We start from the raw sequence: 21,966 nt of genomic DNA, 5'->3' as shown, positions 1-21,966 counted from the left end.
TGACCTCACTTGTATTGTAAATAACATCCAGATATATCATTGACCTCACCTGTATTGTAAATACCATCCGGATATATCATTGACCTCACTTGTTTTGTTAGTACCATCCAGATATATCATTGACCTCACCTGCAGTGTAAATACCATTCAAATATATAATTGAAATCACATTTACTGTAAATGCCATCTCGATATATCGTTGACCTCACGTGTACTGCAAATACCATCCAGATATATCATTGACCACACTTGTATTGGAAATACCATCCAGATACATCATTGACCTCACTTGTATTGTAAATACCATCCAGATATATCATTGACCTCACCTGCAGTGTAAATAGCATCCAAATATATAATTGAAATCACATTTACTGTAAATGCCATCTCGATATATCGTTGACCTCACGTGTACTGCAAATACCATCCAGATATATCATTGACCACACTTGTGCTGAAAAGACCATTCAGACATATAATTGACCTCACTTGTGCTGTAAATATCATCCGGATATATGATTGACATCACATTTACTGTAAATGCCATCCAGATATATTATTGACCTGCCTTGTACTGTACATACCATCCTGATATATTATTGACCTCACTTGTATTGTAAATACCATCCAGATTTTTCATTGACCTGACATTTACTGTCAATACCATCCAGATATATCATTGACCTCACTTGTATTGTAAATACCATTCAGATATATCATTGACCTCACTTGCATAGTAAATGCTATTCAGATGTATCATTGACCTCACATTTACTGTAAATTCCATTCAGATATATCATTGACCTCACTTGTATTGCAAATACCATTCAGATAGATCATTGACCTCACATTTCAGTAAATACCATCCAGATATATTATTGAACTCATTTGTACTGTAAATACCATCCAGATATATCATTGACCTCACGAGTATTGTCAATACCTTCCGGATGTATCATTGACATCTCTTGTATTGTAAATACCTTACAGATATATCATTGTCCTCACCTTTGTAGTCGATACCATCCAGATATATCATTGACCTCACTTGTATTGTAAATATCATCCAGATATGTCATCGACCTCAGTTATACTGTGAATGCCATCCAGAAATATCATTGACCTCACTTGCATTGTAAATAGGATTCAGATGTATCATTGACCTCACTTGTGTTGTTAATGCCATCCAGATATATCATTGAACACACTTGTATTGTAAATACCATTCAGATATATCACTGACCTCACTTGCACTATAAATACCATCCAGATATATCATTGACCTCACTTGCATTGTAAATAGCATCCAGATATAGAATTGACCTCACATTTACTGTAACTAACGTCCAGATATATCATTGACCGCACATGTGTTGTAAATATCATCCAGATATCTCATCGACCTCACTTGTAATGTAAATACCATCCAGATACATGGTTGACCTCTCTTGTAATGTAAATACCATCCAGATATATCATTGACCTCACTTGTATTGGAAATACCATCCAGATACATCATTGACCACGTTTGTATTGTAAATACCATCCAGATATATCATTGACCTCACTTGTATTGTAAATACCATCCAGATATATCATTGACCTCACTTGTATTGTAAGTGCCATCCAGATATATCATTGACCTCACTTGTATTGTAAATATCATCCAGATATATCATTGACCACACTTGTGCTGAAAAAAACATTCAGATAGATAATGGACCTCATTTGTGCTGTAAATATCATCCGGATATATGATTGACCTCACTTGTATTGTAAATACCATCCAGATATATCATTGACCACACTTGTACTGTAAGTATCATCCGGATATATCATTGACCTCACTTGTATTGTAGATACCATACAGAAATATAATTGACGTTACATTTACTGTAAATAACATTCAGATATATCATTGACCTCACATGTATTGTAAATATCATCCGGATATATCATTGACCTCACTTGTATTGTAAATACAACTAGGCATATCATTGACCTCACTTGAACTGTAGATACCATCCAAATATATAATTGAAATCACATTTACTGTAAATGCCATCACGATATATCGTTGACCTCACGTGTACTGCAAATACCATCCAAATATATAATTGACCTTACATTTACTGGAAATACCATACAGAAATATAATTGACCTCACATTTACTGTAAATAACATCCAGATATATCATTGACCTCACTTGTATTGGAAATATCATCCGGATATATCATTGACCTCACTTGTATTGTAAATACAACTAGGTATATCATTGACCTCACTTGTATTGTAAACACCATTCAGATGTATCATCGACCTCACTTGTAATGTAAATACCATCCAGATACATGGTTGACCTCTCTTGTAATGTAAATACCATCCAGATATATCATTGACCTCACTTGTATTGGAAATACCATCCAGATATATCATTGACCACACTTGTATTGTAAATACCATCCAGATATATCATTGACCTCACTTGTATTGTAAATATCATCCAGATATATCATTGACCACACTTGTGCTGAAAAAAACATTCCAGATATATCATTGACCACACTTGTACTGTATGTATCATCCGGATATATCATTGACCTCACTTGTATTGGAAATATCATCCGGATATATCATTGACCTCACTTGTATTGTAAATACAACTAGGTATATCATTGACCTCACTTGTATTGTAGATACCATACAGAAATATAATTGACCTTACATTTACTGTAAATAACATTCAGATATATCATTGACCTCACATGTACTGTAAGTATCATCCGGATATATCATTGACCTCACTTGTATTGGAAATATCATCCAGATATATCATTGACCTCACTTGTATTGTAAATACAACTAGGTATATCATTGACCTCACTTGTATTGTAAACACCATTCAGATGTATCATCGACCTCACTTGTAATGTAAATACCATCCAGATACATGGTTGACCTCTCTTGTAATGTAAATACCATCCAGATATATCATTGACCTCACTTGTATTGGAAATACCATCCAGATATATCATTGACCACACTTGTATTGTAAATACCATCCAGATATATCATTGACCTCACTTGTATTGTAAATATCATCCAGATATATCATTGACCACACTTGTGCTGAAAAAAACATTCCAGATATATCATTGACCACACTTGTACTGTATGTATCATCCGGATATATCATTGACCTCACTTGTATTGGAAATATCATCCGGATATATCATTGACCTCACTTGTATTGTAAATACAACTAGGTATATCATTGACCTCACTTGTATTGTAGATACCATACAGAAATATAATTGACCTTACATTTACTGTAAATAACATTCAGATATATCATTGACCTCACATGTACTGTAAGTATCATCCGGATATATCATTGACCTCACTTGTATTGTAAATACAACTAGGTATATCATTGACCTCACTTGTATTGTAGATACCATACAGAAATATAATTGACCTCACATTTACTGTAAATAACATCCAGATATATCATTGACCTCCCTTGTGCTGCATGTAACATCCAGACATATCAGTGACCTCACTTGTGCTGTTAATACCATCCAGATATATCAATGACCTCACTTGTGCAGCAAATACCATCGAGATATATCATTGACCTCACGTTTAATGAAAATACCATCCAGATATATCATTGACCTCACTTGTATTGTAAATACCATCCAGATATATCATTGACCTCACGTGTATTGTAAATAACATCCAGATATATCATTGACCTCACCTGCATTGTAAATACCATCCGGATATATCATTGACCTCACCTGTAGTGTAAATACCATCCAAATATATAATTGAAATCACATTCACTGTAAATACAATCCAGATATATCATTGACCTCACGTGTATTGTAAATAACATCCAGATATATCATTATACCTCACCTGTATTGTAAATACCATCCGGATATATCATTGACCTCACTTGTACTGTAAATACCATCCAAATATATAATTGAAATCACATTTACTGTAAATGCCATCTCGATATATCGTTGAACTCACGTGCACTGCAAATACCATCCAGCTATATCATTGACCACACTTGTGCTGAAAAAAACATTCAGACATATAATTGACCTCACTTGTGCTGTAAATATCATCCGGATATATGATTGACCTCACTTGTATTATCAATACCATCCAGATATATCATTGACCTCACTTGCATTGTAAGTATCATCCGGATATATCATTGACCTCACTTGTATTGGAAATATCATCCGGATATATCTTTGACCTCACTTGTATTGTAAATATAACTAGGTATATTATTGACCTCACTTGTATTGTAGATACCATACAGAAATATAATTGACCTCACATTGACTGTAAATAACATCCAGATATTTCATTGACCTCCCTTGTGCTGCATGTACCATCCAGACATATCAGTGACCTCACTTGTGCTGTTAATATCATCCAGATATATCAATGACCTCACTTGGACAGTAAATACCATCGAGATATATCATTGACCTCACCTTTAATGAAAATACCATCCAGATATATCATTGACCTCACTTGTATTGTAAATACCATCCAGATATATCATTGCCCTCACTGGTATTGTAAATAATATCCAGAAATATCATTGACCTCACTTGTATTGACGATACCATCCAGATATGTCATTGACCTCACTGGTATTGTAAATAATATCCGGAAATATCATTGACCTCACTTGTACTTTAAATAACATCCAGATATATCATTGACCTTTCTTGGATTGTAAATAGCATCCGGATAAATCATTGAACTCACCTGTACTGTAAATACCATCCAGATATATCATTGACCTCACTTGTATTGTAAATACCATCCAGATATATCATTGACCTCACTTGTTTTGTTAGTACCATCCAGATATATCATTGACCTTTCTTGGATTGTAAATACCATCCGGATAAATCATTGTACTCACTTGAACTGTAAATACCATCCAGAGATATCATTGACCTCACTTGTATTTTAAATACGATTCAGATGTATCATTGACCTCACGTGTATTGGAAATAACATCCAGATATATCATTGACCTCACTTGCATTGTAAATACCATCCGGATATATCATTGACCTCACCTGTAGTGTGAATACCATCCAAATATATAATTGAAATCACATTCACTGTAAATACAATCCAGATATATCATTGACCTCACTTGTATTGTAAATAATATTCAGATATATTCCTGACCTTACTTGTATTGTAAATACCATTCAGATATATCATTGAGCTCACTTGTATTGTAAATACCATTCAGATATATCATTGACCTCACATTTACTGTAAATGCCATCCAGATATATTATTGACCTGCCTTGTACTGTACATACCATCCAGATATATTATTGACCTCACTTGTATTGTGAATACCATCCAGATTTTTCATTGACCTGACATTTACTGTCAATACCATCCAGATATATCATTGACCTCACTTGTATTGTAAATACCATTCAGATATATCATTGGCCTCACTTGCATAGTAAATGCTATTCAGATGTATCATTGACCTCACATTTACAGTAAATACCATCCAGATATATTATTGAACTCATTTGTACTGTAAATACCATCCAGATATATCATTGACCTCACGAGTAATGTAAACACCTTCCGGATGTATCATTGACCTCACTTGTATTGTAAATATCATCCAGATATGTCATTGACCTCAGTTATACTGTGAATGCCATCCAGATATATCATTGATCACACTTGTATTGTACATACCATTCAGATATATCACTGACCTCACTTGCACTATAAATACCATCCAGATATATCATTGACCTCACCTGTATTTTAAATACCATTCAGATGTATCATTGACCTCACTTGTATTGTAAATACCATCCAGATATATCATTGACCTCACTTGTATTGTAAATACCATCCGGATATATCATTGACCTCACTTGTATTGTAAATACCATCCAGATATATCGTTGACCTCACTTGTACTGGAAATTCCATCCAAATATATAAATGACCTCACATTTACTGGAAATACCATCCAAATATATCATTGACCTCACTTGCATTGTAAATCGCATCCAGATACATGGTTGACCTCTCTTGTAATGTAAATACCATCCAGATATATCATTGACCTCACTTGTATTTTAAATACGATTCAGACGTATCATTGACCTCACGTGTATTGTAAATACCATCCAGATATATCATTGACCTCACTTGTATTGTAAATACCATCTGGATATATCATTGACCTCACTTGTAGTGTAAATACCATCCAAATATATAATTGAAATCACATTTACTGGAAATGCCATCTCGATATATCGTTGACCGCACGTGTACTGCAAATACCATCCAAATATATAATTGACCTCACATTTACTGGAAACACCATCCAAATATATCATTGACCTCACTTGCATTGTAAATAGCATCCAGATATAGAACTGACCTCACATTTACTGTAACTAACGTCCAGATATATCATTGACCGCACATGTGTTGTAAATATCATCCAGATATATCATTGACCTCACTTGCATTGTAAACACCATTCAGATGTATCATCGACCTCACTTGTAATGTAAATACCATCCAGATACATGGTTGACCTCTCTTGTAATGTAAATACCATCCAGATATATCATTGACCTCACTTGTATTGGAAATACCATCCAGATATATCATTGACCACACTTGTATTGTAAATACCATCCAGATATATCATTGACCTCACTTGTATTGTAAATATCATCCAGATATATCATTGACCACACTTGTGCTGAAAAAAACATTCCAGATATATCATTGACCACACTTGTACTGTAAGTATCATCCGGATATATCATTGACCTCACTTGTATTGGAAATATCATCCGGATATATCATTGACCTCACTTGTATTGTAAATACAACTAGGTATATCATTGACCTCACTTGTATTGTAGATACCATACAGAAATATAATTGACCTTACATTTACTGTAAATAACATTCAGATATATCATTGACCTCACATGTACTGTAAGTATCATCCGGATATATCATTGACCTCACTTGTATTGGAAATATCATCCGGATATATCATTGACCTCACTTGTATTGTAAATACAACTAGGTATATCATTGACCTCACTTGTATTGTAGATACCATACAGAAATATAATTGACCTTACATTTACTGTAAATAACATTCAGATATATCATTGACCTCACATGTATTGCAAATATCATCCAGATATGTCATTGACCTCACTGGTATTGTAAATAATATCCGGAAATATCATTGACTTCACTTGTACTTTAAGTAACATCCAGATATATCATTGACCTTTCTTGGATTGTAAATACCATCCGGATAAATCATTGAACTCACTTGTACTGTAAATACCATCCAGATATATCATTGACCTCACTTGTATTGTAAATACCATCCAGATATATCATTGACCTCACTTGTATTGTAAATACCATCCAGATATATCATTGACCTCACTTGTATTGTAAATACCATCCAGATATTTCATTGACCTCACTTGTATTGTAAATACCATCCAGATATATCATTGACCTCACTTGTTTTGTTAGTACCATCCAGATATATCATTGACCTCACTTGTATTGTGAATACCATCCGGATATATGATTGACCTCACTTGTTTTGTTAGTACCATCCAGATATATCATTGACCTCACTTGTATTGTAAATACCATCCAGATATATCATTGACCTCACTTGTATTTTAAATACTATTCAGATGTATCATTGACCTCACGTGTATTGTAAATACCATCCAGATATATCATTGACCTCACTTGTATTGTAAATACCATCCAGATATATCATTGACCTCACTTGTTTTGTTAGTACCATCCAGATATATCATTGACCTCACTTGTATTGTAAATACCATCCAGATATATCATTGACCTCACCTGTATTGTAAATACCATCCGGATATATCATTGACCTCACTTGTTTTGTTAGTACCATCCAGATATATCATTGACCTCACCTGCAGTGTAAATACCATCCAAATATATAATTGAAATCACATTTACTGTAAATGCCATCTCGATATATCGTTGACCTCACGTGTACTGCAAATACCATCCAGATATATCATTGACCACACTTGTATTGGAAATACCATCCAGATACATCATTGACCACGTTTGTATTGTAAATACCATCCAGATATATCATTGACCTCACTTGTATTGTAAATACCATCCAGATATATCATTGACCACACTTGTATTGTAAATACCATCCAGATATTTCATTGACCTCACTTGTATTGTAAATACCATCCAGATATATCATTGACCTCACTTGTTTTGTTAGTACCATCCAGATATATCATTGACCTCACTTGTATTGTGAATACCATCCAGATATATCATTGACCTCACTTGTATTGTAAATACCATCCAGATATATCATTGACCTCACTTGTATTTTAAATACTATTCAGATGTATCATTGACCTCACGTGTATTGTAAATACCATCCAGATATATCATTGACCTCACTTGTATTGTAAATACCATCCAGATATATCATTGACCTCACTTGTTTTGTTAGTACCATCCAGATATATCATTGACCTCACTTGTATTGTAAATACCATCCAGATATATCATTGACCTCAGCTGTATTCTAAATACCATCCGGATATATCATTGACCTCACTTGTTTTGTTAGTACCATCCAGATATATCATTGACCTCACCTGCAGTGTAAATAGCATCCAAATATATAATTGAAATCACATTTACTGTAAATGCCATCTCGATATATCGTTGACCTCACGTGTACTGCAAATACCATCCAGATATATCATTGACCACACTTGTGCTGAAAAGACCATTCAGACATATAATTGACCTCACTTGTGCTGTAAATATCATCCGGATATATGATTGACATCACTTGTATTATCAATACCATCCAGATATATCATTGACCACACTTGTATTGGAAGTATCATCCGGATATATCATTGACCTCACTTGTATTGAAAATATCATCCGGATATATCTTTGACCTCACTTGTATAGTAAATATAACTAGGTATATTATTGACCTCACTTGTATTGTAGATACCATACAGAAATATAATGGACCTCACATTGACTGTAAATAACATCCAGATATTTCATTGACCTCACTTGTATTGTAAATAGCATCCAGATATATCATTGACCTCACTTGTATTGTAAATATCATCCAGATATATCATTGCCATCACATGTATTGTAAATACCATCCAGATATATCATTGACCTCCCTTGTGCTGCATGTACCATCCAGACATATCAGTGACCTCATTTGTGCTGTTAATACCATCCAGATATATCAATGACCTCACTTGCACAGTAAATACCATCGAGATATATCATTGACCTCACGTTTCATGAAAATACCATCCAGATATATCATTGATCTCACTTGTTTTGTAAATACCATCCAGATATATCATTGACCTCAGTTGTATTGTAAATATCATCCCGATATGTGATTGACCTCACTTGTATTGGAAATACCACCCAGATATATCATTGACCTCATTTGTACTGTAAATACCATCCGGATGTATCATTGACCTCACATTTACTGTAAATACCATCCAGATATATCATTGACCTCACTTCGATTGTAAATACCATCCTGATATATCATTGACCTCACATTTACTGTAAATACCATCCAGATATATCATTGACCTCACTTGTATTGTAAATAACATTCAGATATATCATTGACCACACATTTACTTGAAATATCATCCAGATATATCATTGACCTCCCTTGTATTGTAAATACAATCTAGGTATATCATTGTCCTCACTTGTATTGTAAATACTATCCAGATATATCACTGACCTCACTTGTATTGTAAATACCATCCGGATATATCATTGACCTCACTTGTTTTGTTCGTACCATCCAGATATATCATTGACCTCACTTGTATTGTAAATACCATCCAGATAGATCATTGACCTCACATTTACCGAAAATACCATCCAGATATATCATTGACCTCACTCGTATTGTAAATACAATCTAGATATATCATTGACCTCACATTTACTGTAAATACCATCCGGATGTATCATTGACCACACATTTACTGTAAATACCATCCAGATATATCATTGACCTCACATTTACTGTACCTACCATCCAGATATATCATTGACCTCACTTGTACTGTAAATACCATTTGGGTATATCATTGACCTCACATTTACTGTAGGTACCGTCCAGATATATCATTGACCTCACTTGTATTGTAAATGCCATCCGAATATATCATTGACCTCACATTTACTGTAAATGCCATCCAGATATATCATTGACCTCACTTTTATTGTAAATACCATCCGGATGTATCATTGACCTCACATTTACTGTAAATACTATCCACATATATCATTGACCTCACTTGTATTGTAAATACCATCCGGATATGTAAATGACCTCACTTGTATTGTAAATATCATCCGGTTATATCATTGACCTCACTTGTATTGTAAATAATATCCAGATATATCATTGACCTCACTGGTATTGTAAATAATATCCGGAAATATCATTGACCTCACTTGTATTGTAAATATCATCCGGATATATCATTGACCTCACTTGTATTGTAAATATCATCCGGTTATATCATTGACCTCACTTGTATTGTAAATAATATCCAGATATATCATTGACCTCACTGGTATTGTAAATAATATCCGGAAATATCATTGACCTCACTTGTATTGACGATACCATCCAGATATGTCATTGACCTCACTGGTATTGTAAATAATATCCGGAAATATCATTGACCTCACTTGCACTTTAAATAACATCCAGATATATCATTGACCTTTCTTGGATTGTAAATACCATCCGGATAAATCATTGAACTCACTTGTACTGTAAATAGCATCCAAATATATCATTGACCTCACTTGTATTGTAAATACCATCCAGATATATCATTGACCTCACATGAACTGTAAATACCATCCAGAGATATCATAGACCTCACTTGTATTTTAAATACGATTCAGATGTATCATTGACCTCAAGTGTATTGTAAATAACATCCAGATATATCATTGACCTCACTTGTATTGTAAATGCCATCCGGATATATCATTGACCACACTTGTATTGTAAGTATCATCCGGATATATCATTGACCTCACATTGACTGTAAATAACATCCAGATATTTCATTGACCTCACTTGTATTGTAAATAGCATCCAGATATATCATTGACCTCACTTGTACAGTAAATACCATCGAGATATATCATTGAACTCACGTTTAATGAAAATACCATCCAGACATATCAGTGACCTCACTTGTGCTGTTAATACCATCCAGATGTATCAATGACCTCACTTGTTCAGTAAATACCATCGAGATATATCATTGAACTCACGTTTAATGAAAATACCATCCAGATATATCATTGACCTCACTTGTTTTGTAAATACGATCCAGATATATCATTGACCTCAGTTGTATTGCAAATATCATCCCGATATGTGATTGACCTCACTTGTATTGGAAATACCACCCAGATATATCATTGACCTCATTTGTACTGTAAATACCACTCGGATGTATCATTGACCTCACATTTACTGTAAATACCACCCAGATATATCATTGATCTCATTTGTACTGTAAATATCATCCGGATGTATCATTGACCTCACATTTACTGTCAATACCATCCAGATATATCATTGACCTCACTTGTATTGTAAATACCATCCGGATATATCATTGACCTCACATTTACTATAAATACCATCCAGATATATCATTGACCTACCTTGTACTGTAAATATAATCTAGATATATCATTGATCTCACTTGTATTGTAAATACTATCGAGATATATCACTGACCTCACTTGTATTGTAAATACCATCCGGATATATCATTGACCTCACATTTACTGTAAATACCATCCAGATATATCATTGACCTCACTTGAATTGTAAATACCATCCGGATATATCATTGACCACACATTTACTGTAAATACCATCCAGATTTATCATTGACCTCACATTTACTGTACCTACCATCCAGATATATCATTGACCTCACTTGTACTGTAAATACCATCCGGGTATATCATTGACCTCACATTTACTGTAAGTACCTTCCAGATATATCATTGACCTCACTTTTATTGTAAATACCATCCGGATATATAAATGACCTCACATTTACTCTAAATACAATCCAGATATATTATTGACCTCACTTGCATGGTAAATACAATCTAGATATATCATTGACCTCACTTGTATTGTAAATATCATCCGGATATATCATTGACCTCACTTGTATTGTAAATATCATCCAGTTATATCATTGACCTCACTTGTATTGCAAATACAATCGAGATATATCATTGACCTCACTTGTATTGTAGATACCATACAGAAATATAATTGACCTCACATTTACTGTAAATAACATCCAGATATTTCATTGACCTCACTTGTATTGTAAATAATATCCGGATATATCATTGACCTCACTTGTATTGTATATACCATCCAGATATATCCTTGCCCTCACTTGTATTGTAAATACCATCCGGATATATCATTGACCTCACTTGTATTGTAAATACCATCCAAATATATAATTGACATCACATTGACTGTAAATGCCATCTCGATATATCGTTGACCTCACTTGTACTGCAAATACCATCCAAATATATAAATGACCTCACATTTAATGGAAATACCATCCAAATATATCATTGACCTCACTTGCATTGTAAATCGCATCCAGATACATGGTTGACCTCTCTTGTAATGTAAATACCATCCAGATATATCATTGACCTCACTTGTATTTTACATACGATTCAGATGTATCATTGACCTCACGTGTATTGTAAATACCATCCAGATATATCATTGACCTCACTTGTATTGTAAATACCATCCGGATATATCATTGACCTCACTTGTAGTGTAAATACCATCCAAATATATAATTGAAATCACATTTACTGTAAATGCCATCTCGATATATCGTTGACCTCACGTGTACTGCAAATACCATCCAAATATATAATTGACCTCACATTTACTGGAAATACCATCCAAATATATAACTGACCTCACTTGCATTGTAAATAGCATCCAGATATAGAACTGACCTCACATTTACTGTAACTAACGTCCAGATATATCATTGACCGCAGATGTGTTGTAAATATCATCCAGATATATCATTGACCTCACTTGTATTGCAAACACCATTCAGATGTATCATTGACCTCACTTGTAATGTAAATACCATCCAGATACATGGTTGACCTCTCTTGTAATGTAAATACCATCCAGATATATCATTGACCTCACTTGTATCGGAAATACCATCCAGATATATCATTCACCACACTTGTATTGTAAATACAATCCAGATATATCATTGACCTCACTTGCACTGTAAATACCATCCAGATACATCATTGACCTCACTTGTATTTTAAATACCATTCAGATGTATCATTGACCTCACTTGTATTATAAATAGCATCCGGATATATCATTGACCTCACTTGTATTGTAAATACCATCCAGATATATCATTGACCTCACTTGCACTGTAAGTACCATCCAGATATATCAGTGACCTCACTTGTATTTTAAGTACCATTCACATGTATTATTGACCTCACTTGTATTGTAAATACCATCCAGATATATCATTGACCTCACTTGTATTGTAAATACCATACGGATATATCATTGACCTCACTTGTATTGTAAATACCATCCAAATATATAATTGACATCACATTGACTGTAAATGCCATCTCGATATATCATTGACCTCACTTGTATTGTAAATACCATCCAGATATATCATTGACCACACTTGTGCTGAAAAAACCATTCAGATATATAATTGACCTCACTTGTGCTGTAAATATCATCCGCATATATGATTGACCTCACTTGTATTGTAAATACCATCCAGATACATCATTGACCACACTTGTATTGTAAGTATCATCCGGATATATCATTGACTTCACTTGTATTGGAAATATCATCCGGATATATCATTGACCTCACATTTACTGTAAATAACATCCAGATATATCATTGACCTCACATGTATTGTAAATATCATCCAGATATATCATTGACCTCACTTGTATTGTAAATATCATCCGGATATATCATTGACCTCACTTGTATTGTAGATACCATACAGAAATATAATTGACCTCACATTTACTGTAAATAACATCCAGATATATCATTGACCTCCCTTGTGCTGCATGTCCCATCCAGACATATCAGTGCCCTCACTTGTGCTGTAAATACCATCCAGATATATCAATTACCTCACTTGTACAGTAAATACCATCGAGATATATCATTGACCTCACCTTTAATGAAAATACCATCCAGATATATCATTGACCTCATTTGTACTGTAAATACCATCCGGATGTATCATTGACCTCACATTTACTGTAAATACCATCCAGATATATCATTGACCTCACTTGTGTTGTAAATACCATCCGGATATATCATTGACCTCACATTTACTGTAAATACCATCCAGATATATCATTGACCTCACTTGTATTGTAAATAACGTTCAGATATATCATTGACCACACATTTACTTGAAATACCATCCAGGTATATCATTGACCTCCCTTGTATTGTAAATACAATTTAGATATATCATTGACCTCACTTGTATTGTAAATACTATCCAGATATATCACTGACCTCACTTGTATTGTAAATACCATCCGGATATATCACTGACCTCACACTTACTGTAAATACGATCCAGATATATCATTGACCTCACTTGTATTGTAAATACCATCCAGATATATCATTGACCACACATTTACTGTAAATACCATCCAGATATATCATTGACCTCACATTTACTGTACCTACCATCCAGATATATCATTGACCTCACTTCTACTGTAAATACCATCCGGGTATATCATTGACCTCACATTTACAGTAAGTACCGTCCAGATATATCATTGACCTCACTTTTATTGGAAATAACATCCGGATGTAGCATTGACCTCACATTTACTGTAAGTACCATCCAGATATATCATTGACCTCAATTGTATTGTAAATACCATCTGGATATATAAATGACCTCACATTTACTCTAAATACCATCCAGATATATTATTGACCTCACGTGCATGGTAAATACAATCTAGATATATCATTGACCTCACTTGTATAGTAGATACCATACAGAAGTATAATTGACCTCACATTAACTGTAAATAACATCCAGATATATCATTGACCTCACTTGTATTGTAAATATCATCCGGTTATATCATTGACCTCACTTGTATTGCAAATACAATCTAGATATATCATTGACCTCACTTGTATAGTAGATACCATACAGAAGTATAATTGACCTCACATTAACTGTAAATAACATCCAGATATTTCATTGACCTCACTTGTATTGTAAATACCATCCAGATATATCCTTGCCCTCACTTGCATTGTAAATACCATCCAGATACATCATTGACCTCACTTGTATTGCTAATACCATCCAGATATATCATTGACATCACTTGTACTGTAGATTCCATCCAGATATATTATTGACATCACTTGTATTGTAAATACCATCCGGATATATCATTGACCTCATTTGTATTGCAAATACCATTCAGATGTAACTTCGACTTCACTTGTAATGTAAAACCATCAGGAAACTTCATTGACCTCACTTGTATTGACGATACCATCCAGATATGTCATTGACCTCACTGGTATTGTAAATAATATCCGGAAATATCATTGACCTCACTTGTACTTTAAATAACATCCAGATATATCATTGACCTTTCTTGGATTGTAAATACCATCCGGATAAATCATTGAACTCACTTGCACTGTAAATACCATCCAGATATATCATTGACCTCACTTGTATTGTAAATACCATCCAGATATATCATTGACCTCACTTGTTTTGTTACTACCATCCAGATATATCATTGACCTCACTTGTATTTTAAATACGATTCAGATGTATCATTGACCTCACGTGTATTGTAAATAACATCCAGATATATCATTGACCTCACCTGTATTGTAAATACCATCCGGATATATCATTGACCACACTTACATAGTAAATAGCATCCAGATATACAACTGAACTCACATTTACTGTAACTAACGTCCAGATATATCATTGACCGCACATGTGTTGTAAATATCATCCAGATATATCATTGACCTCACTTGTAATGTAAATACCATCCAGATACATGGTTGACCTCACTTGTAATGTAAATACCATCCAGATATATCATTGACATCACTTGTATTGGATATACCATCCAGATATATCATTGACCACACTTGTATTGTAAATACCATCCAGATATATCATTGACCTTACTTGTATTGTAAATACCATCCAGATATATCATTGACCTCACTTGTATTGTAAGTGCCATCCAGATATATCATTGACCTCACTTGTATTGTAAATAACATCCAGATATATCATTGACCACACTTGTGCTGTAAAAACTATTCAGATATATAACTGACCTCACTTGTGCTGTAAATATCATCCGGATATACGATTGAACTCACTTGTATTGTAAATACCATCCAGATATATCATTGACATCACTTGTATTGTAAGTATCATCCGGATATATCATTGACCTCACTTGCATTGAAAATATCATCCGGATATATCATTGACCTCACTTGTATTGTAAATACAATTAGGTAAATCATTGACCTCACTTGTATTTTAGATACCATACAGAAATATAATTGACCTCACATTTACTGTAAATAACATCCAGATATTTCATTGACCTCACTTGTATTGTAAATACCATCCAGATATATCAATGACCTCACTTGTACAGTAAATATGATCGAGATATATCATTGACCTCACGTTTAATGAAAATACCATCGAGATGGATCATTGACCTCACTTGTTTTGTAAATACCATCCAGATATATCATTGACCTCACTTGTATTGTAAATATCATCCCGATATGTCATTGACCTCACTTGTATTGGAGATACCATCCAGATATATCATTGACCTCACTTGAATTGTAAATGCCATCCGGATATATCATTGACCTCATATTTACTGTAGATACCACCCAGATATATCATTGACATCTTTTGGACTCTAAATAACATTCAGATATATCATTGGCCTCACATTTACTGTAAATACCATCCAGATATATATTGACCTCACTTGTATTGTAAATACCATCCGGATATATCATTGACCTCACATTTACTGTAAATACCATCCAGATATATCATTGACCTCACTTGTATTGTAAATAACATTCAGATATATCATTGCCCACACATTTACTTGAAATACCATCCAGATATATCAGTGACCTCTCTTGTATGATAAATACAATCTAGATATATCAGTGACCTCACTTGTATTGTAAATACTATCCAGATATATCACTGACCTCACTTGTATTGTAAATACCATCCGGATATATCATTGAACTCACATTTACTGTAAATACCATCCAGATATATCATTGACCTCACTTGTATTGTAAATACAATCTAGATATATCATTGACCTCATTTGTATTGTAAATACCATCCGGATATATAATTGACCACACATTTACTGTAAATACCATCCAGATATATCATTGACCTCACATTTACTGTACCTACCATCCAGATATATCATTGACCTCACTTGTACTGTAAATACCATCCGGGTATATCATTGACCTCACATTTACTGTAAGTACCTTCCAGATATATCATTGACCTCACTTGTATTGTAAATGCCATCCGGATATATCATTGACCTCACATTTACTGTAAATGCCATCCAGATATATCATTGACCTCACTTTTATTGTAAATACCATCCGGATGTATCATTGACCTCACATTTACTGTAAATACAATCTAGATCTATCATTGACCTCACTTGTATTGTAAATATCATCCTTATATATCATTGACCTCACTTGTTTTGTAAATATCTTCCGGTTATATCATTGACCTCACTTGTATTGGAAATACAATCTAGATATATCATTGACCTCACTTGTATTGTAGATACCGTCCGGATATATTATTGACCTCACATTTACTGTAAATACCATCCAGATATATTATTGACCTCACTTGTATGATAAATACAATCTAGATATATCATTGACCTCACTTGTATTGTAAATAGCATCCAGATATATCATTGACCTCACATTTACTGTAAATGCCATCCAGATATATCATTGACTTAACTTGTATTGTAAATACCATCCAGATATATCATTGACCTCACTTGTATTGTAAATACCATCCAGATATATCATTGACCTCACTTGTACTGTAAATACCATCCAGATATATCATTGGCCTCACATTTACTTTAAAACCATCCAGATATATCATTGCCCTCACTTGTATTGTAAATACCATCCGGATATATCATTGGCCACAAATGTATTGTAAATAAAATGTGGATATTTCACAGACCTCACTGTTGCTTAAATACCAATCAAGATGTATCAGCAACCTTATCTTTACTGTGACTATCCATCCTGATAGATCATAAGCCTGACTTATAATGCAAATACCCATTCATACATATCATGGACCTCAGTTGTATTGTTAACACCCATCCATATATATCACTGGCCACATTTTTGTTGTTACTTGCCGTTCAGATCTATCACTGTCCTCAGTTGAACTGTAAATACACATCAGATCTCTGACGGATCTCACTTGTACTGTAACTGTACATCCAGGTTTTCCTGTGACCTCACTTTTACAGTAAATACCCAACGAGCAATATCACTGATCTCACTTTGTCTGCTGCTGGTCAGACAGATATATGATACATCGCTTTTATACTGTTATTTATCATCCAGATGCAGTACGGGCATCACACGTATTGCCATTACCCTTCCAGTTATATCACTGACTGAAATTTTGCAGTTCCTACCCAGCCCGGTGTATCAACCCCCTCGTTTGTACTGTCATTAGCCATCCTGGTGCAACACTGGTGCACGTTGCATGTCGTCGCTGCCTCAGAAAAAAAATAGTCTATTTCAGTGTACCTTAATTGTTTTTATTCTTTCACTGGATGTGAGCGCCGCTGGCTAGACCTGCAATTATTGCCCATATCTAATTTCCCTTGAGAAGATGATGTTGAGAACTGCAGTCCATGAGGGGTAGGTACACTCACAGTGCTGTTAGGAAGGGAGTTCCAGGACCTTGACCTAGTGACAGGGAAGGAACAGCAATATAGTTCCAGGTCAGGTTGGTGTGTGGTTTGGATGGGAACATGCAGTTGTTGATGTTCCCATGACCATGAGCTCGCTGTCTCGTTTGTACTGTCATTAGCCATCCTGGTGCAACACTGGTGCACGTTGCATGTCGTCGCTGCCTCAGAAAAAAAATAGTCTATTTCAGTGTACCTTAATTGTTTTTATTCTTTCACTGGATGTGAGCGCCGCTGGCTAGACCTGCAATTATTGCCCATATCTAATTTCCCTTGAGAAGATGATGTTGAGAACTGCAGTCCATGAGGGGTAGGTACACTCACAGTGCTGTTAGGAAGGGAGTTCCAGGACCTTGACCTAGTGACAGGGAAGGAACAGCAATATAGTTCCAGGTCAGGTTGGTGTGTGGTTTGGATGGGAACATGCAGTTGTTGATGTTCCCATGACCATGAGCTCGCTGTTCAGACGTAGTGTTGTACAACAGAGGGAGTGTTAGCATGTCCAGTAAATTTATCTGTGCTGACCATTTCTTTAATTAAATACTGCGCATAGAACATGTTTCAGATTATTCCAAAGATCCTGGGAAGGAACCATGATGTTAAAGCAATAGAAATGTCTGATTTCCCCTTGTCAAATACTTTTTCGGATCTCGCCTGTTAATTGGGTCAGTGCCCATGTGTGAGTCTTTAGCTTAATCCTGAGAAGTGTATTTAAATTCTATCCCTCAGAATGAAAAGATTACATCAGATCATGGAAATAATTCAAAATCTGCAAAGAAATCAGTTCCCACTTCATATTGTTCTTGTCAGATTGAAAGATTGGTTTCAGCTGTTATTTCTAATAGTCATTCAAATGATTATATTCAATTGTTTGTGCGGGTATTCATTTACATCTGACCTGGTTTAAAATGTATAATCGTTTAGAAATACCTGCATTGTGAAGGGTTAATGCTGCTGCTCAATGACTGGAATTAATATTACTCAGCTGGAAAATGCATCTCTGCTTTATATTAGTTACAGTAAGTTAAAAACAACAATTTTACGCAATTCCCCAGGAACATTTCTTAGGTCACAGAATTTAATATAATAGATTCTCCAAACTCACACTCAGCTCAATTAAACATATTCAATCCCAATCACTTGTCACATTATATTCACTGATTGTTAAACGTTAGAGGCATCACAGTACAAGAAAATTGAAAAACAAATATTCTGCCCCAAAATCATGCGAGGGCAGACCTGGAAATCCTGGTGAGATAGTGTTCAGACAGTCTGTACCTGCCCTGGGAATGTTTAATGAAGCAGTCTTAATTGGTAGTTTGATCTGTACCTCATCTGCTCAGCACATTCCACCCTCAGGTTTAAGGGGACAGTGTGGAAGGCGCTTTACCCTCTATCTAATGTGACAGATAAATAAAACATAATTCAGTCGAAAGCTGACCACTCCCTCCCAGGTATGGGCCTGTCCAAGGTGAGTCTCTGTGTAAACAGGGAATGGGAGAGGCAGGTATATTCTAGCCAATGTTCAAATGGATCATTCCAGAAACCTGTCTGTATGTTTGGGTCTCTCTCCCTCCACAAAAACCTTATTAACAGAGCAGAAAAAACACTGCGATTTAAAACCTGGAGCAGCCGGTTTGGATAATGGCCATTTAACACACATTGCATTAAATGTCTTTCACTATTCAACCTCCAGTTTATAGAAAGTTCGGAAAAGCACGACCTTGAAATTCTGGCAAAGTGTTTATTTTTCTTGAGAGGCCTGTTTGACTGCAGTTTGAGTAACAGACGGTTTTCATTTGGATTTTCAATTCCACTTGTGTGACAAAGCCTGAAACTAGAACCAGGTTCATGATGCAGCCAGGAGAAGGCTTACAAATGCTGACATTTCACACAACAATTCCTACCCATATTTACAGTTATATCTGTCAATGAATCCTCTTCTTTTTCTTCTTTGGCCTCCATGTCTCGACAGACAATGGGAAAGTGCCTGGAGGTGGTCAGTGGTTTGTGAAGCCGAGCCTGGAGAGGCTATAAAGGCCAATTCTCGAGTGACAGACTCTTCCACAGGTGCTGCAGATAAAATTGGTTGTCGGGGCTGTTACACAGTTGGCTCTCTCCTTGCGTTTCTGTTTTTTCCCCTGCCAACTGCTAAGTCTCTTCCACTCGCCACTCTTTTGTCCCGCCTTTATGGCTGTCTGTCAGCTCTGGCGATCACTAGCAAATGACTCCCATGACTTGTGGTCAATGTAACAGGACTTCATGTCGCATTTACAGATGATTTTAAAGTGGAGACATGGACGGCCAGTGGGTCTGATACCAGTGACGAGCTCTCTGTGCAATGCATCCGTGGGGATCCTGCCACCTTCCATGCAGCTCACATAGCCAAGCCATCCCAATCGCCTTTGGCTCATTAGGGTGGAAATGCTGGGGATGTTGGGCGCCTTGAGGAGTTCTGCATTGGAGATACGGTCCTGCAACCTGATGCCAAGGATTCTCCAGAGGCAGCGAAGATGGAATGAGTTGAGACGTCACTCTTGGCTGACATACGTTATCCAGGCCTCACTGCCGGAGAGCAAGGTACT

At 35.1% G+C, this 21,966-nt stretch overlaps 1 pseudogene; it reads right to left on the bottom strand.

Moving 5' to 3' along the window:
• Positions 1-21,346, bottom strand: part of LOC137361173 (zinc finger protein 239-like) — a 150,091-nt pseudogene extending 128,745 nt beyond the window's left edge.
• Between the last annotated feature and the right edge of the window lie 620 nt (positions 21,347-21,966).

Source organism: Heterodontus francisci, unplaced genomic scaffold, assembly GCF_036365525.1.
Source record: "Heterodontus francisci isolate sHetFra1 unplaced genomic scaffold, sHetFra1.hap1 HAP1_SCAFFOLD_374, whole genome shotgun sequence".
NCBI lineage: Eukaryota > Metazoa > Chordata > Chondrichthyes > Heterodontiformes > Heterodontidae > Heterodontus > Heterodontus francisci.
This window is presented reverse-complemented; position numbering and strand designations above follow the sequence as displayed.